The 25543-nt window shown below is 40.6% G+C and overlaps 1 long non-coding RNA gene across 1 annotated transcript in view; it reads right to left on the bottom strand.

Moving 5' to 3' along the window:
• Positions 1 to 2700: 2700 nt before the first annotated feature.
• LOC104669253 overlaps positions 2701 to 25543 on the bottom strand; it is a 32140-nt gene continuing 9297 nt past the window's right edge. The window contains exons 2-3 of the long non-coding RNA XR_748962.2: positions 8262 to 8300; positions 2701 to 3420 (exon numbers count right to left, since the gene is read on the bottom strand). This is a non-coding gene — a long non-coding RNA (uncharacterized LOC104669253). The remainder of the gene's footprint in view (positions 3421 to 8261; positions 8301 to 25543) is intronic.

The raw sequence follows: 25543 nt of genomic DNA, 5'->3' as shown, positions 1-25543 counted from the left end.
CCAGAGGTAAGACATTGGTTCCTTTAGCAGCAGCCATGGCACAAGCCCTGTGGAGGGACTGTTGGCTGTGGCTCCCCCTGCAATCTACCATAATGCAGGGAGAGAGTGTCATTAATAATCATTAGCGTAAGGCTTACAGGTGTTACAGCAGATGTTGCCTGGCAGGAAAACTGGCAGCATCTGAGAACACAAACGGGGAGGTAATTTTTATCATGGGACAATTCTCAAAAGATGTCCAGCCTAACTCAAAATGTGTTCACTCTCCCAGCCTTCACATATGATGGGATCTTCACCTCATCTGACCTGCCCACGAGTTAGATGCCCCTCCTATGGGCTCCCAATACTCTACAACCTACTTCCATCGAAACCTCGATTCCACTGAATTATGATTTTTTGTGTGTTTATTCTTCTCACTAGATTGTGAGTTCTTTGAAGAATGAAGACCTCTTTCATTGATCTTTGTGTCTCTAGCATTCAGCACTTGATAAGTGCTCAGTTATTGTTGAACGAATGAGTGAGTAAATGAATGAGTGAACAAATGGATGTATGGATGGATGGGGGGGTGGGTGGATGGATGGATGGATGGATGGATGGATGGATGGATGGATGGGTGGATGGATGGGTGGATGGGTGCGTGGGTGGGTGGGCGGATGGATGGGTGGATGGGTGGGTGGGTGGGTGGATGGATGGGTGGGCAGGTGGGCGGTTGGATGGGTGGGCGGGTGGGTGGGCGGATGGATGGATGGGTGGGGGGTGGGTGGGTGGGTGGATGGATGGATGGGTGGGCGGGTGAGTGGATGGATGGATGGAGAGATGGATGGATGGATGGATGGATGGATGGATGGATGGATGGATGGGTGGGTGGGTGGGTGGGCGGATGGATGGGTGGGCCGGTGGGCGGTTGGATGGGTGGGCGGGTGGGTGGGCGGATGGATGGATGGGTGGGTGGGTGGGTGGGTGGATGGATGGATGGGTGGGCGGGTGAGTGGATGGATGGATGGAGAGATGGATGGATGGATGGATGGATGGATGGATGGATGGATGGATGGATGGTGGGTGGATGGAAAGGGCAGGCTACATGCAAAATGTTTCAACCAACCTTCACTCTCAGAAGCAAACGTCTCAAAAATGACCTTGAGAGCACTCCACATTCACAAGAATATCACCTTACCTTAGGAAAACCTTTTATTATTTTACCGTTCTTGCACAGCCACAACCCTATTTAATTCTCAAAAACAGCCTTTTATGACACATTGGGAGAATGTAATCAACTCATTTCACAAATGAGGAAAGTAGCTCACAAAGGATAAGTGACTTTCCCAATGTCAAGCAGTAGGAAGGTGGCAGAGTTGGATTCTCATCCACACTTCCTGATGACCACCCTATGGGCTCTTCCTGCCACTACACCACACCGTTTGCAAGTATTATTTCCCTGCTACTAAGGAAGCAGTTTTCACTTAGAATGAGGCTCTACCATGTGATTACCAACCTGAGCAGACTTCTGTATACTTGCAGCATGGAACACAGAATCCTTAAGCCCTCCTGCCAATTCACTGTTAGAGGAAACTGGCATTTCTGTTCTCCTAGAATTGGTGACTAGAGATCAGAGATGAGGACAAAGAAGCAATAAGCATCCCACATTATACTGAGATTCTTTAATGATGGGAGCCAGGCACCTTCCTGAGGGGACAGGAAAGAGCATGTTCTCTCTAATCTTCAGCGGTAAGTGCCCTAGTAAAGACTAGCAATGATTGTGAGTAGAAGCAAATGGTATTCAATCTTCATTTGCTTATCTAATTTAAACAGATAACTTTTATCCTGCTCTATACCTAGATAGACATGCGAAGCTTCACATATTAGGACACAAAGAAGGAAAAAATGTATAGCAGCTCTATGCCCAGTAGCTGTATTTGGCATAGGAAGAATGACAGGGTTTCCTGGGAGTCAAGTGGAAAAGTAAAATGATAGCCTGATTTTCAAATATAATTGAAAGTTCATGAAAGGCCAGGTTGTTATTCGAAGGATAGTTGGGGAATGTGGCATCCTGACACATGGGAAAGCGTGATGGTTAATGTTAGGGGTTCATGTGACTGGAAGGGGGAATGGCTGTTTCTGGGTGTGTGTTTAAGGTTGTTTCCAGATGAGATTAGTGAGTGAGTCAGTGAACTGAGGGAGAAAGTCCTGCCCTCAAAGTAGGGGGCAGCATCCCATGGGCTGGGGGCTCCCCTAGGACAAAGCAGGTGGAAGACAGGAGATATTCAGCTCCCTCTTGCTTCCTCTCTGTCTCAGAGCAGGATGCCTTTTTCTCCTCCTGCTTTTGGACATCACACTCCAATTTTGTTGGCCTTTTGGCACCAAAGGACTCCCAGAGCCTTTCAGGCCTTTGGCCTCAGACTAAGGGCTGCAGCATCAGATTCCCTGGTTCTCAGGCTTTTGGACTTTGAACCATGCCGCCCACCTCTCTAGTTCTCCAGCTTGCAGGTGACCCATCAGGAACTTCACCTATGTGATTGTGTGAGCCAATTTCCCCTAGTCAGTTTCCTTTCATATGTATCACAGTGCTTCTGTCCCTCTGGAGATGTCCCCTTAACACAGGTAAGTAGATGACCTTGAAGATACTGGCTTCCAAACTCTCCTGAACATTCATAGTTGTAAACCCAGAAAATCTGAGAGAGGTCTCATTTAATTTAGAAGGTTTATTTTGCCACAGCTGAGGACACATGCCCATGACACAGCCTCAGGAAGTCCTGACGACCTGTGCCCAAGGCGGTGAGGGCATAATTTGGTTTTATACACTTTAGGGAGACGTGAGACATTAATCAGTAGAGTAAGAAGTACACTGGTTTTGTCCAGAAAGGCAGGGAGAACTTGAAGCAGGGAGGGGTCTTCCAGGTCACAGGTAGGTGAGAGACAAATAGTTTCATTCTTTTGAGTTTCTAATTAGCTTTTCCAAAGGAGCCAATCAGAATATGCATTTATCTTAGTGAGCAGAGGGATGACTTTGAATAGAATGGGAGGCAGGTTTGCTCTGAGCAGTTTCCAGCTTAAATTTTCCTTTTAGTTTAGTGATTTTGGGGGCCCAAGATATTTTCCTTTCAATTGTCTATACATATGTCTCATACCTCCCTCTTAAGAACTAGCCACCAGGCACAGTAGCTCAGGCCTGTAATCCCAACACTTTGGGAGGCCGAGGCAGGCAGATCACGAGGTCAAGAGATCGAGACCATTCTGGCCAACATGGTGAAACCCCGTCTCTACTAAAAAAATACAAAAAATTAGCCGGGTGTGGTGGTGCGTGCTTGTAGTCCCAGCTACTCGGGCGGCTGAGGCAGGGGATTCGCTTGAACCCGGGAGGCGGAGATTGCAGTGAGCTGAGATCGCACCACTGCACTCCAGCCTGGTGACAGAGTGAGACTCCATCTAAAACAAAAAAAAAAAAAGAAAGAAAGAAAGAAAAAAATAACTAGCACTGATTTGGCAGTTCCTCAAAAAGTTAAAAAGAATTGCCATAAAAGTCAGCAATTCCATTCCTAGATATATACCCCCCAAAAATGAACAGACTCGAACAGATAATTGTACTTCAGTGTTCATTAGAGCATTATTCACAATAAACAAAGGGTGAAAACATCCCCAAAATCCATCAACTGATGAAGGGATAAATAAAATAAGGTATATGCATACAATAGGTTATCCAGCATTTAAAAAATGGAGTCCTGACCTGTGCTACAACATGGATGAAACTTTTAAACATTATGCTAAATGAAATAAGCCAGACATGAAAGGACATTTTGTGATTCCGGTTATATATGCAGAATAATCAAATTAATAGAGACATAAAGTACATTAGAATTTGCCAAGAGCTGGCCAAGCGAGGGAGTTCACGCCTATAATCCCAGCACTTTGCGAGGACAAGGCAGGTAGATCACTTGAGGTCAGGAGTTAGAGACCAGCCTGGCCAACATGGCGAAATCCCTTCTCTACTAAAAACACAAAAATTTGTGAGGCCTGGTGGGCACCTGTAATCCCAGCCACTCAGGAGGCTGAGACAGGGGAATCACTTTAACCTGGGAGGCGGAGATTGCAGTGAGCCTAGATTGTGCCACTGCACTCCAGCCTGGGTGATAGAGCGAGACTCCATAAAAAAAAAAAAAAAAGAAAAGAAAAGAAAATTTGCCAAAAGCTTGGGGATGAGGGACTGGAGAAGGATTGCTTAATGGGTACACAGTTTCTATATGGGGTGATGGAAAAGTTTTGGAAATACTAGTGATAGTACAACATGGTGAATATACTTAATGCTGCTGAATTGTACACTTAAAAATGTTAACATGGTATGTTTTATGATATGTTATATATATTTTATAATACTAAAATTTGAGTTTTTAAAAATTAAAAGTAAAACTACCACTTCCCTGTGGCCCTGTACTGGGAGATGCTGCAGAGGCTCTGTCCTGCAGTTAACAAGGCCATCTCTCAAGATGCTTCCACTTCCTCTCCTGGCTATTAACTAGAGTTAAATCTCAGCATAATATAGCCAGAATTAAATAATCCAGCTTAAAAAAAAGGATTATACTTTAAAAGAGTTAAGAGTTTATTATATACAGTTCAAAATTATGATTGTGTTCCTTGGAAATCTCAAAGAACACACCATTTGCCAAAGCTATCAGGAACACATTGGGAAGAATGCACAAGGCTCCCTCCCCTCTGCAGGCCAGAGATGGTGGTAGGTGGGAGAGGCCATTATGGAATAGTGCTTCTGAAGCAATAGAGTTTAGGTGGCAGAAGCCAGGAGTTTGCAATTATTATAACAGCATACGAAGTTAGGGCAGTAGCCAAGAGTCTTGATTTCAGAGTATTTTGCAGATGTTTAATAAAGCATCCTAGTGGCAAAAAGGGTCAGGGGAGGGTCAGGCAGCCCACAAAGTCACTGCTTGAGACATACAATCAAAAGAAAGCAAGAATGAGTGAACAGGAGGAGTCTGAGGAAGTGAGTGCAGTAAAAAGTTACCATCTCTTGCCCAGATACCACCCCTAAGCCAGTTTTCAGAACTAGAACTGATTGCCCATACACTGGCAACACCAGGGCAAGTATATACCCTAATGATTCCCCTAGTCCTTCTTCAAATGGACCTATAGCCATTTAGTTGGGCTAGAGTTACCCTCACATTGAGATCTTGTTCTTTGAAGTAAGAGCTATAGAAAGTGGAGGACCACATAGAAGTCTCTGCAACTGTCTCCCTCCCTCTTGCCTTAGATATGAATTAAAAACAATATTGCATCCTGGGGGAAATGTCAGAGATTAGTTATACCCTTAAGCATCTAAATAATGCAGAAATGGTAATCCTTATATCTTCATTTAATTCCAGTTCATCCTTGCAAAAGCTGGATGATTGCTGGGGAATGAAATGACAGTATACCACATGAACTCAATCATTAGCCCCAACATTGCCACCACACAAAAGGTTATGTTGTTGCTGGAGCAGACTATTATGGAATCAAATAAATGATACATAACCATGGATTTGGTGTATGCATTCTTTCTATTGCAACTAGAAAAGAGGATTCAAAACAGTTCACATGGAATTGACATGGAATAGATAATAATATACATCAACACTTTTGGCCCAGGGCTATGCTAACTCTTTCACTTGCCTCATGGTCTGTTCCAAATGCACCTGTACTGCCTGAATATCACACATAATATCACATTTATTGATACATTATATTGATGACATTATGCTTACCCAGCAAACTGAGCAAGAGGTAGCTAATGTGCTAAAAGCTATGTTAAGACAACTACATCTTGAGGTCTCATTGACCTTTCACTGCAATAAAGTGTTTAGGCGTCCAGTGGTCAGGAGAATGCTGAGATAACCACTCTAAAGAAAAACACAGAGTACATGCAAGGGAAGAAAATTTGACCTTATCTTCCATCATACACAAAAGTCAACTCAAAATGGATTAAAAACTTAATCCTAAGACCTGAAACCATAAACCCTCTAGAAGAAAACAGAGGGGGAAAGCTTCTCAACATTGGCTTTAGCAATAATTTCTTGAAAGTCAAAGGCAACAAAAGTAAAAAGAGACAAGTAAGGCTACATCAAACTAAACAGCTTCTGCACAGCAAGGAAAACAATCAGCAAAATGAAAAACCAACCTACAGAATGGGAGAAAATATTTGCAAACCTTTTCATCTGATAAAAGATTAATAGACAAAATATATAACGAACTCTCCTACAACTCAACTGCAGAAATAATTATAAAATAAAATAGCCTAGTTTTTAAAATGGGCAAAGGAATTGGATAGACACTTATCTAAAAAAGAGACACAAATAACAATAGCCAAGATGTGGACTCAACCTGAGTGCTCATTAATGGATGAATGGATAAAGAAAATTTGGTAAGTACATACAATGGAATATTATTCAGCTTTCAAGTAAAAAGGAAATTTTGCCATTTGCAACAACACAGATGAACCTGGAGAACATTATGCTTAGCGAAATAAGTCAGACAGAGAAAGACAAATACATGATACCACTTATATGATGAATCTAACATAGCCAACCTCATGGAAGCAGAGAGTAAAATGGTGGTTGCCAGAGGCTGGGGAATCAGGGAGGTATTAGTCAAAGAATACAAAGTGTTGCTTATACAAGATGAGTAAGGTAGAGATCTAATGTATAGCATAATGCCTACAGTAAATCATACTGTATTATATACTTTAAAATATACCAGAAGTGTAGATCTTATGTTAAGTATTATTATCACAAAGCAATAATAATTGTAATAAATAAGAAGGCCAGGGGAGCTTTCAGAGGTGATGAATAGGTTTATGGCACACATTGTGGTGATGGTTACATGGGTATATGCTTATCTCCAAACTCAAATTGTACAAATTACATATGTACAATTTCTTATATGTCAAACATACCTCAATAAGGTGGTATGTTAAAAGAGCAAAAAGAAAAGACTAATCACTGCAGCTTTTCTATCTCTATTTCTATATCTACCATTACAGAGTGAAGCACACACCTGCGAGGCCTCTGTTGAGTTTCGGAGGCAACACACTGCACACCTAACAATACTGTTCCAGATCAAACACTGGGAGTCATGGAAACTGCTGAATGTAAATGGAGCCTGAAGGAGGAAAGTTTTCATCATCAGGTTCGGGTTGCAGTATAAATAGCCCTGCCACGTAGAGAATAGGTTCTCACGAACCCTCTGGTGTGTAAGGTGCCAGGGATGGAAAAAGATGTGTTTATGGCAAGCCCAGGGGGAGAATTACAAAGCAGAATCTGGGTTTCTGGTACAAAGCTTTGACTTCTGCTGTGAAAAATCATGTGTTGGGGAAACACATGAAACAAGAAAAGCTGTTGACATGCTCCTCGGCTCTTGTAGAGATGGAATACTTAATCATGAAACACCCAGGAAATGGACATGCAGAGCTCCCCATCATAAGCTGGGTCCTGTCTCACCCACTAAGTAATGAAGTCAAGCTGATCCAAAGGCAGTTCAAAGAGAGTTTTATTGGGAACACAGGACACGGGCAAGCTGTATGAGCAGGGAGCACCATGTTATCCTTCACGGTTACACCACCATCTCTCTCTCAGCTTACATAGACAGCCATGGGAAGTCCTGTAAGATGACCTAAGGAAGGAAGAAAAAGCCCAAGTCTGGATTATGGGTGGAAAGACTTGATAGGAAGGTAGAAGCCAAAAATGGATAAGAGCTGCATTACTGTCTCACTCAAAGGTAGCCTTGGAAGTCAGTGGACAGAATATCTTCCCAAAGGGTGCACTGGGTAGTGCACTGATCAACTATTTTGCATGAAAAAAGAAAAGACCTGAGGGATATATATATACACACACACACACCACATACATATTTATATACATACATATACACACACACACATACATATATATATGTGTGCATATACATATCTATATATGTATTTATATAGAAACTCACGTCAAAGCCAAGAAGGTAAAAGACTTGGGGAACAAAGATTTCTGATAGAAGCACGTAGAAGGTAATATAGGCACAAGTATTAAGTGCGATGACACGCATTTCCCATTAAGACCCATCAGAAGGCATCTACCACAGGAAAGGCAGTAAATTTCCAACCAGATGAAATGAATCAGTCTGTTGATATCAGTCAGACTTTGTCAGCCGCCACCTTCAAGTACTGAAAAAAGAGGCAAACAAACAAAGTGGCAGAGACAGAACTTTGCATGGAACAAACACCGTAGTTTCCCACTTACCAAGGTTGATCTGACCATTGTCACCTCTGAATGTCCAACCTACAAGCAACAGAGACCAAAGCTGAGACTGGCACTATTCCTTGAGGAGACCAACTGGCCACATGGTGGCAAGTTGGCTACAATGGGTGCCTTTCAGCCCAGAAGAGTCAATGATATATTCCCATGAAAATAGATAGCACCATCATCCAAGGACCAATAGCCTGATTTACAGGCATAGAATCCCACACCAATGTAGTGTTTAACCAAAGGGGCCACTTCACTGTGAAGGAGGTAATGAGGTATGCCCATAATCATGGGACTTGCTGGTGGTACATGATCCTGCACCATCAGAAGCCCCCATCTTGATATAGTATTGGAACAGCCTGCCCCCACACCTCCCATCTCCCTGGCTATAAGCCTGACATATGATAGCAAGGAAAGCTTGGAATGATATATGAGATTAAATTTTAAACTGGTCTTTTAATAGCTGAAAATATCTGTAAAATTATGGAATCTTCCCAAAATGAATAAAGGGATTTGCTCTGAATGGGGAAGGGAGATTTGGCATAGCATGGATAAGAGCTATAACCATAGAGAAATAAAGCCATTTCATGTTTTTATCTTTCTTAATTGAGAGTACTCGATAAACTGGTTGTATTTACTGTTGTCTACCCATCAGCAGCAGGGCCCATCTGGGAGGGCACAGATGTTGCACCCATACTGTACAATTTGGTGTCCACAGAATGACATTCTCCCAAGGTTTCCTTTTCTCTAATGGCTGCTGAATTATTCACATCCTCAAGTGCTTTCTGAGCCTGCATTGTCATTATTAAACGTCCTTTCTGCAACACTCATCCTCTCTCCCTTCATAAAAGAACCTTCTTCCCTATTGTCTTCCTCATTTGCAATTCATTCTCCTAATCACCACAGCTTTGTCTGGACCGAAGAAGAGTGTCCTGGACTCTTTCCATATAATTCTCCCTCACTTCAATCATGGGAGGGAGAAGCAGCGGCTGACTCACTTCAAAGATTCATTCTTTAAAAAAATATTGTTTCCTGATTGGAAAACACTTTAAATAAAGTGTCCTAAATACACTTAACTGCTCTTTCATGTTAATTTAATACCAGAAGGAATTTTTTTTTAAAAAAAGACTAATTGAGCTCTAACAATATGCCTTTGAAAAGTCGGAAATTTTTAGGTGGCTTTATAGTGCTATGGAGTTTGGAAATCTCTCAGAAGAAGAATTCATTTATTATTGTTTTCTACTTTACAAAGAATAGGACTATATATGCGTGTATATGTATATATACCTATATATGTATATCACTAAATATGTATGTATGTGTGCATACATGTGTGTATATATCCCAAAATAACAATCTTTGTATTGTATAATATACATTTGTAATACACATATATATACATATATGTGTCAAATATATAAGCATGCTTACCTCACAGCTACTATTTACACACACACACACACACTCGTTACAGAGAATATACATATATATCACCAAGAACAAAAAAAAAATTTGAGCCGTCTTTGGCCAAAGAAGGCCAAAAGAGTCAGTACAGATACACTTGGACTTCCCTCCTCTAACTATTTATGAACCACTTCCTCCATATTTGCACAAGATCCCATTCCCCCCTTCTACACAATGACATTTAAACTGCATCTCTCTTATGTCTCCCACTTTTCATCTCTACTGGTTTTTCCTGTCAGCATAAAGCATGTTATTACTTCTCCAACTTAAGAGATGATAATAATGATAACAAACCTCTCCTTAGTTCCTCTTCCCCCTCCAGATGCTGCCCCATTTCTCTGCTCCCCGTTACATTAAAACTCTTTGAAAGAGTTATCTCTGTTCAATATCTTTCATTTATCTCATCCAACCTTCCCAAAACTCATTTCATGTAGGCTTTTGCCACCAAAACTCCACTGAAACTGCTCTTATCAAGGTCACTAGAGATGTCATATTGTGAAATTCTGGGTCCATTATTCTCATCTTACTTGACCTACCAGCAGCTTCTAACAGTCATTCTTTACTTTCTCTTAGATACATGATTTAATTCTATTTTATTTTTTACTTTTCCTCTAGGACCCCATGTTGTTCTGATTTTTCTTCAAATTGTAACCATACTTTATTAATATTTTTGTTAATTTTTATTCTTTTTTTCTGGCTTCAGACCTTAAAGGTTTAGTCCTTGAACTCTTTCTCTTCTTGATATCCTCTTCTGGTCTCTCAGTTTTATCATCTGAGACCCCAAAGTAGATGCCCCTTTATCAACTAAGAAGAACCCTAAGGTTAAGGAAATGAAAGGTACCTAGGAGTTGAGGGTTCAGGGTCTGGCTGGCATAGAGAATTTCCAAATTCCTACAGCTACAAGAAAAACTGCACTCTTGCTAAACTCCCTAACAATAGGAGCTATCAGGAAAATTATCAGACCCTTCCTAACTGATTTACAACCCAGACCACTACAACTCTGCTGGACAGAAGACTGACCTTAGATTCTTTTCTAATAAGCAACTGCAGACCTTAAGCTGATTTCAGCCAGCTTTTAGAGGTTGCACGCAAATCGTTTTTTGTCTTATAATTTACCTTTTGACATAAGGAGTCCAATTCCACTTCATTTTCATGCTAAGTACCTACCCCCAAATTGCCATCAGATGTATGTTACATGTTTATCCATTGTACATAACTCACCTTCCCTCATAAATATGTATAGCTTCTCCTCCAAATCTGCTGAATTTGTAGGACTCTATTTTGTAATGCAGACCCTGGGAGGCATAAAACCCAACTAGTCCTTCTCCTCTTCAAAGAAAGAACACCTTTGGTTAACACCAGAGACTTATCTCTTTTTCAGTTTGTGAACTGATATTCCCAGTAAAGTTGTCCCTTTTATCTTTTAGCCATCCTGGTGGTCTTTTGGATGACATTTTTGAGTTCTACCCAGAGGCTGATCATTCCCAATTACTATAAAAATCTCCAGCCCAATCCTCTCCTCTGAATTCCGTGTTCTCATATCCAGCTGCCTTCTAGACACATGCCTAATCAACATCTCAAATTTAACATGTCTAAGATTCAAATCCTGATCTTCTCCCCAAAACCTGCTCTCTTAGCAGTCTTCCCCAACTCAGGTTATAGCAGCCCCAGCCTTCCAGTTGCTGGGCATCATCTCGGCATCATCTTTGACTCCCCTCCTTCAAATCCTGTTGGTTCTCCTGCTACTTCCCTGGCTCCAACCACCATCATGACTTGCGTGGATTATTACAATGCCCTCCTAACTGATCTTTCTGCTTCTAGCCTTTTTTACTTTATAGTCTGAGCTCAGTCATAGTAGTCCTTTTAAAATGTAAGTCAGATTGTTACACTCTGAAATCTTCAAAAAATTGAGACTGGAAGCCCTCCAGGGGCTTTCTATTTCATCAGAGTAAAAGCCAGAGAGGTCCTGTGCGATGCACATTCCCAAACTCTCTGACCCGATCACCTCCTACATTTCCACTTGCTTATTCTGCTCCAGCCATGGGACCTCCTTGCTATTCCAGAACAGGTTAGGCATGCTTCCATTCCACATCAGGGCCTTCTCTCTGCCTGGAACATAATCATAATGCCTACTACCTTCACTCTTTCAAGTGTCTATTGAAATGCCATCATTTTATTGAACTCCCTTCACTCAGTTTTTCTTCCTCTTATCCTGCCTTATTTTCTTCGAGCACTTACCATTTTCCAAAATGTGAAATAATGTAATTATGTTTTGTATTAGGCTCCTCCTAATAGAATATAAACTTCATGAAAACAATATATTTTTTCCCATCTTTTGTTCTTCTACCACCCTACCTCTTGTGCCTAGAAAAATATCTATCACAGAAATGTTTTATAAAAATTTAGTCAGTAAATTAAAGATTCAGTTCAACTGTCCTTTACTAAGGACTCACTTTGTGCAAAGCACCATGCCAGGCAGTGATGAGAACATATTGGGATGAATAGAACAAGCTCCCTGCCCTCAAAGAACTTATTGTGGTCAAGTATTAATAGAGTTAGCCAAGCAGACTGCCCGTGAGGCATGATTGTTAGAGGCCTACAGAGGTTCCTCTTTCCCCAATTTACCTCACATACAAATTCACTGATACTTAAAATCCCATAATTACAGATAATCCACTCCACCTCTGTCATCTTAAACAAATTATTTAACATTTCTAAGTCTCAGATTTCTTATTTGTAAAGTGAAATAATAGTGCCCATCTCATAGGCTGTTGTGAAGACTAAATGAGATAATCCTTTTATAAAGGCTTAGTGAAGTCTCTAGCATGTAGTAAACATGAAAAGATGTTAGCTGTTACATCCATTCTCTTGACTCAAAATCCTTATCCTTATTAAAATGCAAAACCTTTTCATAGAGATACTGGATATTTTTGAAAACCAAATACAGCAATTGCTGAAACCATGATCCAGAGTTTCTTTTAGGCAAGAAGAGGGCAAAATAATCATATTTATCATGTTAATTATCATCCTCAAAGGGAGGATGTTTGTTCTTGACTAAGTTCTCCAACAAGGGATTCACTAAGGACCAGACGAGGTACAGGCAAAGAAAAAACAGAAATCCCACCTCCTTCTGTAGAAGCAATGGACATTTTCACATGTGTCCTTGGGGCTGTTGTTTCTCATTTCTCTTTAAAATTAAGAATAAACAGAAAAAAACAATGATAGACATTACATTACTAAATTATTTGCTTATAACACTTACCATTTGCTCACATGTGAAATAATTTACTTGGTTCTAAAATATTTGTTGAGCCACTAATAAGTGCTGGCTTTCTATATATTTCATTTTCTGAACACCTCTAAGAGTTATGTATTATTCTTATTTTGTAGTCAAGGACAAGAAGGCTCAATGATATTACATTGTCCAAAATCACAGTAATAGGGAAATCCAGGATTCCAAGCTAAGGTTCTCCATCTGAACCCTATCACTACCCTATCTTATAGTCAGTAAAGTTAGCCATGAAAAAACAAATGCAAAAAACATACTGGACAAATTCCCTAAAAAGGGTTAAGGAAAGACTCATAGTGGCTCACAGCAGAGAAATGTGAACATCTCTTACCAGCCTGGTGATCAGTGCCTTTATGTTAGTACCCTGAAATTGGTAGTCATGGGAATTGTTCTACCACTGAAATTAGCAACAGCTACAAATCAGAGCCAGTTTACCAGCACACTGTAGAGAGTGCTTAGGCATTCTTGGAATCCAAGAATGTCTGATACTAGTGTCTCTGGGAGCCATTCACAGATTTTAAACAACTAGAGAGATAGGCCCAATCAGCGTTCAAGGTGTAACGGTCTTCCACTACCCTAGAAGATTCCTGCTGTCCGTATTACATCATAAACAATCTATCAGATCCCCTCCTGAGAGATGATCTCAACAGGGCATAAGGAGAGAGAATCTGAGGACCCATGTTTAACTGAAGGGATGAATGGAAGAAAACCCACCTGTGCAACAAACAGACTCAAAAAGGGGAACCTGGGAGCCACTGAGGACCAACATCACCAGCCTCAGCATTGCCTGTGATGGCTTTGGCCACATAAGAAGCCAGCATTGACATCCCAGCCTGGCAAGAGTAGGGAGGGGCCAGGACTCATGCCCTACACTCCATCCAATTATGCCTTTCATCACACCTTTATCTTTCTTCTATTTTACCTGTAGGAAAACTGAAGCATGAATAAGCATACTCAATAAAGTCAACTTAAATGCATATAGATAGGGATTTAGCTAGAAAAAGTGATCTGAGGTTCCAGAGAACTGGAAGATTGACAGAACTGAGTCATTTTCTCTTCTGGTAAACAGAGGAAACGTCCCTCCTCAACCCAACAGGCACTCCCTGGCTATCGCTGGATAAATGAAAAAAGTCTTTACAGAAATATTATCCAACCTAGCCTCCAAATATAAACAGGTTTTGCTGTTTTTTGTTTTTGTTTTGTTTTTTTCTGGGGGTGGTGGCAAGGGGAGGGTTACAGTTTTCTAAGTTGCTGTTTCTTCTTACACTAAGGAAAAAGAGAATATCCAAAGAGTTTGATTTGTTAAAATCCACCAGGGACGTATTTCTTCCTGACACCTAGTATTATTCAAATGACAGCAGATATGACTAAAAGCATTTATCACACTCCCTGACTTGCTTTAATCTCCCACAAAGGGAAGCTGTGCTCATTGCACCGGGCAGGGGGGATAATGAGGCAGCCGCCCAGGCTGCCAGAGTGGGGCATTGATTTTAGGTACCAAAAATAGAACCTGCTGCAGTTTCCAGCCGGCTGCCCTGTGTCTAGAAGTGGATTATCAGCTGAACAGCACAAGTACAGGGAGATGTTTCCAGGCAATCAGATTGGCTTATACACAGAGCATTAATTCTCCAGAAATATGACGTGTTGACCAATCAAAATGGCTTCCTCTTCAAATAAAGTCTGTAATCTCTAAGGCAGCATTTGCAGCTTCAAATAGCAGTAATGACCCCTGCTTACAGGGCATGTTCCAGGAATTAGCACCTGGATCGGGTTAATGGTATAAAGCACAGCTGTTCCTAACTGGTCATTAATCCCAAGTAAATACCCAGCAACTCGATTTCTGTGGCTTTAGGATAAACCCGAAATCAAATGGCCCAGTCAGACCAAGCAGCTTTAATACAGAAAAAACAAATGACCACAAAAGCCTTGCCCTCTGGGTATAGTGGGGGTGCAGTTGAGGGGGGAGCTAATCCAAAAAGCATTTTTTCTTTCATGATGTTCGAAATACTGATTTCCAAACAGATGCTTGTCACCCTTACTAAGCAGAGAGACGTCACCAACCCGCAGTCAGTGAGGAATGAGCTGTAAGTTGTTTTTCTAGTTAGTGATGATGGATTTTGAACTGATTCATTCACATCCTCTGACCTCGCTCATCCCCCACGCTAGGATCAAATAGCAGATGTCTACAGAGCTACTAGTTCTTCTTAGGCTGCTGTCTGTAACTAAGTGGCCAGCCAAGTTAACAAGGGATAAAGACCTGGCTGGAGTCTTGCACTGTGCTGATGGGGTCAGCAGAGCCACCCAACTGAAACTCAACACGTATGACTGATCCTTGTAGAATACATTTCTTTTAGCTCTGTAATTCTCTTCAATCATCATGCCTGATCATTTTCAGATTGTATCCTGTGATCTTTGGGGTTTCAGAGAGATGCATTATAAACTCTGGAAGGGTGGGGAGCGGTGAGCAATGGAGAGACAGACTGGTGAGGGAAGATCAAGTGAGCTGACTCCAGGTTTCAACTTCAAAGAATCTGCGCTTTCACCTGTTTCATAGACTAAAGGTCTCTGTAAAATTTCATTTACAAAAATAGTTCTGTTGCTAAAATTACAGTTCAAAAACATCTGATTGTAGCTGGCTTTCTCATCTTCCAGATGAGGAAATGGCTTCCCCACACTGTATGGTTTCGGCAGCCCTCCAAGCATGTAAAGTTCAGCCATTCCTCCTTCCCTTCAGTTCCATCAGCTCCTGTTACCTATTTCACTCTTGAAAAATTTATATCGCTGCCTTGTTTTGCTAATTACCATTTTCTCAAAAAAGCTGTATCTTCCTCCAGGGCAGGATAATAGCTAACATTTCTTATCCTCTTTAGTGCTTAGCATAATGTCTCATACAGAATAAACATTGATTTCTTGGAGAAATGACCAATGGCAATGGTATTGAAGGCATTTGTCAAATACAAGACCTAGCTAACAGTGGCTTAAACAGTTTTATTTTCGTGAGTTTGGGGATTTGTGTTGGTTTATGCTCATTTGTTTTTCTTTTGTCTTAACATTATCAAAAAGTATTAAGGTGGTAAGGTACTGACATTTGTTAAATGGTTCAATGACATCAGAATTCATCTTTACCTAATGACCTTAAGATAGCGTAACTCCAGGCTTTATTTACAACCATGTGCAAGGGGAGGAGGAAAGCAAAAAGTTATGTCAAAAGTTGTTCCTCTAAAAAACAAAGGTCAATTTGTTTCCAGAAGCTTTCTAGTGTAACCTCTTGTAAATCTCTGTCAAGGACTACAAAGTGTCTGAGATTTCACCCAATTTGCAAACTAACATGTCAGCATGCCACAGATGCATGAATGCAGGAAGAAAATATAAGACTGCTGGTCAGAGATAAAGAAGTTTATCACTCATCGCAAAGTATGCAGCATGTGTGATATGTTCTGGCTCTGTATCCCCACCCAAATCTCATCTTAAATTGTAATCCCACATGTCGAAGCAGGGAGGTGACTGGATTATGGGGGTGGTTTCCCCCATGCTGTTCTCGTGATAGTGAGTTCTTACCAGATATGATGGTTTTATAAGTGTTTGGCAGTTCCTCCTTCACATGCTCTGCTTCCTGATGCCTTGTAAAGAAGGTGCCTGCCTCGCCTTCTGCCATGATTGTAAGTTTCCTGAGTTCTCTCCAGCCATGTGGAACTGTGAATCAATTAAACCTCTTTCCTTTATAAATTACCTAGTCTTGGATATTTCTTTATAGCAGTGTGAACACGGACTAATACAATGTGCATCAGCATATTTGTGTCAGAGCCCATTGCTCCCAAGTCCCACAAGGGTGACATCAATAGGCCCAGATAGATGCCTGCAGCAGGAGTGGTTTGCATTCCAAGAGAGGAAATCTGAGCTTAGAGAACCCAAATCTTTTATAATGTGCAGTAAGAATGCATATTGTTTGCTCCAGAAAAAAGACACTATCTCTTTCTTCCATGACTGATTACTATACAATCTGGAAAAGATAATCCAGAGAAAAAGGGAGAGTCAGTGCCTCTGCTCTTAAGATGTTCAGAAACATGAGAACCCTATGATTTGTCCCTCTATATTGTCTCATGAGCAAAGACTAGAACCTATGGCCATACCTGTCTGTATTTTAATGTGATGATAGAATAATTATCCTTTGAGTGACATAATGGCAATGATATTACATCCAAAAATAAATTCTATCTTATCAGATGGCTCTGAAGTAAACTTTCTCTATGTAGCTCTAATAATATCAATTTCGTTTATTAATTTTCAACTTTCATGATTAACCAACAAAAACATCAAAGACTTCATTGTAAACTAGAAAGAGTAACTGTAGCCACACTAGGCCAATCTGGTTGAACTTTTACGTAACAGAGTTGTGAGTTGTTTTTCAGTTGCCACAGGCCCTCAGACTGAAGGTCACATAACCTGAGTAGGCCCAAATGAACCAGGCATGCAACCACAGCAAGAACCTAAGTGCTTGGGCAGAGAAGCATAGACTGAATTAAGAAGTGGGCGTTGCATGACAGGATTCAGGATCCAATAAGATTGAGCTCTGGCATCACCCCATGGCAGGATCCAATTAGATAACACTCACTCACTTCACCTCACTGCAAGATCCAATCAGATCATCCTCATTACCCTATGCTTATAAAAACCAACCCAGGCCCCAGTTCGAGGAGACAGATTTGAACATTTCCTCCTGTCTCTTTGCCAGTTGACTTGCACAGAACCTTTCTCATTGCAAAAACCCAGTGCTTTGGTGTTTGGCATTGCCCATGGACAAACAGATCCAGTTTGGTTTGGTAACACAGATATCATCAACCAAAATATTTCTGGAATGGTGTATTAAGTTGATGGAAAAATATGCACACAACACCACTTCAAATGAATTGAGAAAAAGTGAATAAAATATAACATTTAAGTTTTCGAAACCATAACTAAACTTGGCACCAAGAATAGAAAATTCTCAGGTGATAATAAAAGGAGGCTGAACTCAAAGTAGCTACTGTGAACTGAAAGCAAAATACCTCACAGTATTTTGGAAACCATAGTGGGTTTTAAAAACTAGGGAATGGGATACTTTCTGTTTCCTGCAGAGAGGGGAGTCCAGGCCACTGCCCTCAAGAGCATAGGAATCCAGAGACATGATTCCTGCATACGGCCAGGAGTCACAAAGCCTTGTCCCAGCTGTAAATAGGGTCTAGAAGAACCCCACGTGACACCCTGGGATTTGACAAGAAAGGCTCCCATCCATTCAGGTTCATGTTTATAAAAAGTCTGAATGCAGGCCAATGCCATTTGCAGGGATAGGATCTGAATTCATATGCTCCAAGGACACGTGAATTCCAAGCCAAGGAATCTGCATGAAAAATGGATTCAGAATTTATCAGAGACCAGTACAAAATCACACTGTAAGAATGCTTCTACAAACAAGATTTGTAGCAAGGACTTCCATGCAAAATGGCCATCACCGAAAATGGGTTCATAGCCAAACATGATAAAGTATGTGAGGAAATGAAGTACACTAAAGAACCATTAGGAAATGCAAGTAGACAGGAAAATGTACAGTCTAGAACTAGAAATAGTAATGCAATATGAGAGAGGCTTTGAAATTAGCATGTTTAAAATGCTTAAAGAGATAAAGAAGAAATAGAAACAGGAAAGTATAGGACAAGTATATTATAAAAACTACCAGATTTTTCTAAAGACTAAAAAGAATGCCATAAATAAACAATACAATCAGGGAAACTGAAATATTATGGGTAGATTTAACAGTACAAACAAAAATAAAATGAATTAAAAGAAAAATCTGAGAAAATACGTAATTCAGCACACAGAAAAGGAAAAAGTTATGAGATATATAAGCTAGAAAGAAAAGGCACAACACACATCAAATAAGCATTTCTAATGGGGGAAAATAGAGAAAAAGGAAGAATTATTAAAAGGACTAAAGATAGATTTTTCAGAATTTAAGACATTAGAAAAGCACACCAAATCCTCTGCAGAATAAGTCAAAATAAGTCTATACCTAGCCATACCATAGTGAAACAATAGAACATCAAACACAAAGAAAAGATTGTAAAAACAGCCTCATTTGTTTTGGTATATATATGTTTAGCTACAAAGTAAAAAGAAATACAATGCTTTCAAAATGATTGAAATTCATTTTCTTTTCTCATGTAATAATCTAAAGCACTTCTATCCAAAAAAAGTATAAAGCAAGCCACATATATAATTCTGAAACTTCTAGCAGTCACAGTAAAAAAGTTAATGTTAATATTTTACTTTCTTTAATGCAATATATCTAAAATATCAGTTTAGTTCAACATATAATCAACACAAAAATAATCAGATACACTAGTCCTCCCTTATGTACAGTTTCACTTTCCATAGTTTCAGTTCTCACAGTCACTCTTAGTTTTACTTCATAATGGCCCTAAAGCACAAGAGTAGTTTGCTGGCTATGTGGACCTGCCAGAAGAGAAGCTGTGATGTACTATTTTTTGTGGGGGGTGGGGGACAGTGGCTGGGGGGATGGAGTCTGTCGCCAGGCTGGAGCGCAGTTGCCAGGCTGGAGTGCAGTGGCACAATCTCAGCTCAGTGCAACCTCCACCTTCCAAGTTCAAGAAATCCTCCTGCCTCAGCCTCCTGAGTAGCTGGGACTACAGGTATGTGCCACTGCACCCAGCTAATTTTTGTATTTTTAGCAGAGACGGGGTTTCACCATATTGGCCAGGATGGTCTCAATCTCTTGACCTCTTGACTTGTGATCCGCCCGCCTTGGCCTCCCAAAGTTCTGTGATCACAGGTGTGAGCCACCTTGCCTGCCCGAAGTACTTCTTTTAAATGAAAACATGAAACATCTTCACTTAATAGGAAAAGAAAAAAAATCGTGCCCTGAGGTTGCTAAGATCTACGGTAAGAACAAACCTTCTATATACGAAATCGTGAAGAAGGAAAAAGAAATCTCTGCTAGTTTTGCTGGCCCACCTCAAACTGCAGAAATTACAGCCACACTGTTGTCAGTGGTAGTCTCCAAGTTCCCAATCACAGGCTGTTCATCCCCTCTCCCTGCTTCACTCTTTTCTCTTGTCTGTGCTTTAGGCCTCAAACTGGTCTCCTGGCAGTGCTCAGAGCACGAGGCTAGACCCCTGCCCTGTGACTTTCCCATCTTCATGGTCTACCAAGGCATACCATGGGGGAGGTGGACCAAAGACCCAGGCCTTTACTCAGTAGCCAGTCCTACCCCTCCAGTTGTCTTTTTACCAGTTCAGGGTGGGAGAGAGAAAACTGCAGCACTCCAGCATTTGAGCTACTCAGGTGTTGGGAGCCAGAAGGGACAATGTGTTTAAACAACCTTCAGAGCTCTGACATTAAACCTGTGGCCACCTCAAGTCAGAAAGCCTCACCTCTTTCTGGCAGTTATGTGGGCAGGGGGTCCTCAAAGGGAAAACATATTTAGACAGCTGTCCCCAAGTCTACTAGCCATCTGCAGGGGGAGTGATGTGGTCCTCATCCTCCTCTAGAATGTTCCCCAGGGGGAAGAGAAGACTCAGCTGTCCCTCAGCAGCTTGTGCCAAGATCCCAGGCAGAGGCCGGGGCGGAAGCTTCCACAGGAGCCCCTTACCCTTGCTCAGAGCCACTTTGTGAGGTGATGGGAGCCAACACCGTTTGGGGGAGCCCTAGTGCTGTTCGACACACCCCAGCATCAGGTCAGATCATCATAATCAAAAAATATTAATGAAGTTTAGACCCACTTTTGGGGAAAGCAGGACAAACTACCACCTCACTACGTGTGTGTGACTTCAGTATCCCACTGCAACTTACATTTTTTAAACAGGAATTTTCAATCCCTTGTGCTTACCTAATAATCTGCTTTAAACAGTTCTAGACACTGCTAGTGTTTTAAAATGCATCCATGTTAAGATGAATCTCCAACCTGAGGAAAAAAATAAAACTCAAAAAGCTTTATGTGGAAAAAAAATACAACCACAGTGCATGGTAAGTGATTAAGATGGAAAAGGTATTACATTTGTGTGTGGAAGATATGACAGAAATGTGTTCCAATTTCAGGCATGTGTCACCACTGTAGGTCTTGGAACATATCCCTCGTCCATGGATAAAAGAGGGGATTACAGTATTTTACATGTTTTTGCTAAGTCTTTAAATTCTTCACATTTATAGCAGATCTCAATGTGGACCTTATATTTGCATTTACTGTGAGAAAAGTACATTCACATACCCAAATTGTTACAAACATTTTCAAAAGTTTTCAACTCCCAGATCAAATATTAGCATTTAAATTTAAGTTATTGAAAATTAAGTAAAATTTAAAATTCAGTTCCTCCGATGCACTGGTCATATTTTAAGTAGTCAATGGCCAAATGTGACTTTTGGCCACCATAGTGACAGCATAGTTCTGTGGGTAAGTATTCTAAGACTGGCTGGGTATCTGGGTCCAGGAAAGCCTCTGCAGTTCTTGGCACCCCTGGAAGTAGGAAGCAAGGGTCCACGTGTATTTTTTAGAGCCCCTTACTAGAAGGTGCATACATATACACCTTGGGATAACTTAACCACATAGTTAAACCAAACTGTGAAGGTAATATCTGTGAACCCATATGCTAGTTTTTTGTTTGTTTGTTTGTTTGTTTTGAGACAGAGTCTTGCTCTGTTGCCCAGTCTGGAGTGCAGTGGTGCGGTCTTGGCTCACTGCAACCTCCACCTCCCAGGTTCAAGCGATTCCCCTGCCTCAGCCTTCTGAGTAGCTGGGCTTACAGGCATGTGTCACCACGATTGGCTAATTTTTAGTAGAAACAGGGTTTTAGTAGAAACAGGGTTTCGCCACGTTGGCCAGGCTGGTCTCGAACTCCTGACCTCAAAGGGATCTGCCTGTCTCAGCCTCCCAAAGTGCTGGGATTATAGGCAGGAGCAACCACATCGGCTTAATTCTATTTTTAACTAAGAAAAAAAATAGATAGCCACAGACAACTCACAGGATCTGCTATCACACCAGAGATTAAAAAATCAGAAACACATCATCTAACAGGAACAACAAATTGGCAACAGATACCCCATTGATAAGACAATGCAATCATATTTTCAAAGTGCTAAAAGAAATAATTATTATCCTTGATTTCTACTCTAAGTCAAACTATCATTCAAATGAAAACATAAAAAATATATTTTCAGAAAAGGTTAATAATGTACTACTCTCAAAGACCTCGTAGAAAAAAATACTAAGTGGTTTACTTTAACACAAGAAAGCTAAACATGAAAGGAGCAGGCTACAAGAGCAATAGAAATAGGAAAAAAAAATTTTTTTCTCAAAATCTTTTCTATATATTCACTTTCTAAATCTCTCCTTTGTTGAGAGATAAGAAAAGTGAAGAAATTAATGTTATTCATCCTAACAATAAAAAAAGGTAGAGGTAACACAGGTTACGTGAGTGGTGGAAACAGGGACTATCAATATACCCCATGGTGTAACGCATGAAGAAAATAATTGTGACTTAAATCACGTTTTTGTAGTTGCAAAGTTAACCAGTGAAGATGGTTAAACTCAGTCATGTAATTATATGGGAGAGAAGCCATGTAAGTGAGATTATAAGGTTAGGGTTAGCACTAGGGTTGATGCTGAGGTTAGGTTTCCAGCAGAAAGTCTAACAACATCTATAGTAAATATGCCAATAAATAGATACCAATAAAGAATGGTATAAGGGCCAGGCATAGTGGCTCATGCCTGTAATCCCAGCAGTTTGGGAGGCCAAGGTGGGAGGATCACTTGAAATCAGGAGTTCAAGACCAGACTGGCCAACATGGCAAAACCCCATCTCTACTAAAAATATAAAAATTAGCCAGGCATAGTGGCAGCCGCCTGTAGTCCCAGCTACTCAGGAGGCTGAGGCAGTAGAGTTGCTTGAACCTGGGAGGTGGAGGTTGCAGTGAGCAGAGATTGCGCCACTGCATTCCAGCCTGGGCAACAGAGTCTGACTCCATCTAAACAAAAAAGAAGAAGAAGAAGAATGGCATAACCTTACTATTTTGAATTTGCACATTCAGAAAAACTAAAAGGGAGTACTGAAAGTAGTTCATTCCAGGAAACAAAACTGGGATTAAGTCAACTGGAGCAAGAGATTGCTGCTTTTCATTGAAAATTCTTCTGTACTAATTTTTTACATATTTGTATAATTTTATTATATATAATTATAATTTTATTTTAAAAATTTTTAATAAGCTGGGCGCTGTGGCTCACGCCTGTAATCCCAACACTTTGGGAGGCTGAGTCAGGTGGATCACAAGGTCAGAAGTTCAACACCAGCCCAGCCAAGACGGTGAAACCCAATCTCTACTAAAAATACAAAAAAAAAAAAAAAAAAATTAGGTGGGCGTGGTGGTTGGTGCCTGTAATCCTAGCTCCTTGGGAGGCTGAGGCAGGAGAATCCCTTGAACTCGGGAGGTGCAGATTGCAGTAAGTCAAGATCGTGCCACTGCACTCTAGCCTGGGCGACAGAGCAAGACTCCATCTCAAAAAAATAATAATAATAATTAATAAAATATACATTTATGTATCTTGAATATTTGAAATCATTACATTTGGTTTATTATGCTAGTAGTCTAGCATTGGGAAATGAAAACAAAGATTTCTCTGTGAAATTAACTACCCGTGTTTTCTAAGCAATAGCCTTCTAAATCACTGATTCCTTTATATAGACTTGTAATGCTAAACTGGTTCCGGTGGTATATCTCCTTAAAGAGATGTGAATGATCTTTTGTCTACCCAATCCATTATAATTAGGATTCACGATGCTGCTGTCATGGCTAAAATGACATGTTGTTCTTTTATCTTTCCCTCACAAATGTGTTACCTACTTGAGACTCTGACCCAACCTAATCCAAGCCACTAAATAAATGCTCACATAACTTATCCCAAGCCCCAATCATCTCCAGCCTAAGATGAAATCTTTACTGGTCATATTGTTTCTCTTTACTTTCCTATAAAGAATTATCCACACAGAGGCCAGAGAGATCTTTCACGTGTTTTCAGTAATATGCCAAAGCTGAAGACATTGATCTCATAGAAATAAGTAGAACAGGGCCAGGTGCGGTGGCTCACGCCTGTAATCCCAGCACTTTGGGAGGCCGAGGTGGGCGGATCACGAGGTCAGGAGATCGAGACCATCCTGGCTCACACGGTGAAACCCCGTTTCCACTAAAAATGCAAAAAATTAGTCGAGCGTGGTGGCGGGTGCCTGTAGTCCCAGCTACTTGGGAGGCTGAGGCAGGAGAATGGTGTGAACCCCAGAGGCGGAGCTTGCAGTGAGCCGAGATGGCACCACTGCACTCCAGCCTGGGCAACAGAGCGAGACTCTATCTCAAAAAAAAAAAAAGGAAAAGAAAAAAAAGAAAACAGAAAGAAGTAGAACAGAGGATACTAGTGACTGGGAAGGGCCGGGGAAGGGACTGGTATGGTTTGGATGTGTGTCCCTTCCAAATCTCATGTTGAAACGCTATCCCCAATGTTGGAGGTGGGCTTAGTGGGAGGTGTTTGGATCAGGAGGGGTGGATCCCTAGTGAATGGCTTGGTGCCATCCCCATGGTAATGAGTCAGCTCTGCTTGGTAATTTTGTTAAAGGATACAAAATTACAGCTAGATAGGAGAAATAAGTTCTAGTGTTTTATAGCACCATGTGATAACTATAATTAACAACAATATATAGTTATAAATTGCTAGGAGAATATTGACTATTTCCAACACAAACAAATGATAAATGTTTGAGATAATAGATATGCTAATTACCCAGATGTGATCACTATACATTGCATATATGAAAACATCACTGTCCCTCATAAATATGTATAACTATTTTGTCAATTTAAAAATCAAAGTTAAAATAAATATCAGACTGCCTCACTTCCTAAATTAATCCCCTTCAATGGCTTCCCATATCACACTAAGAATACAATATATTATTTCCATGGCCCAGCCCGCCCAGGACTTGGCCTCTGCTTCCCTGTATAACTTCCTCTCATTCCATCCTTGCTTACTCAGCTATTTTTCTGTTTAATAACCTAAGTTTTTTCCTGCCTTGGGATGTTTCCCCTTATTCTACTCCATGCCTGGAAATCTCTTCAACCCATTTCCATATGATTTGTGCCTTCCTGGCATTTAGGTCTCAGCTCAAAATTTACCTCCCAATCGTAAGTAGCTACCCTGACACTCAAGTTATTTTCTTATTCTGGTTCTTATTTTTATGAAATGTTCCACTTTATAAATTATTGAAATAATCATGTTCACTATTTTTTTCTTTGTTTTTTGGTGGTGGTGCTTATCTCTCTATCACATTCTTGGCCCACAACCAGCAGGGTTTCTTCCTGTCCAGACCATAAAAGTGTTGGACAAATGGTAGGTGCTTAAATAATATTTTTGAAACAAATAATATTAGATAGATATCTTCTCACCTACCACTAGATTATAATCAGATTTAAAAATTCAATGTTCTTATCTATA

This window comes from Rhinopithecus roxellana, chromosome 9, assembly GCF_007565055.1.
Source record: "Rhinopithecus roxellana isolate Shanxi Qingling chromosome 9, ASM756505v1, whole genome shotgun sequence".
Taxonomy (NCBI): domain Eukaryota; kingdom Metazoa; phylum Chordata; class Mammalia; order Primates; family Cercopithecidae; genus Rhinopithecus; species Rhinopithecus roxellana.
This window is presented reverse-complemented; position numbering and strand designations above follow the sequence as displayed.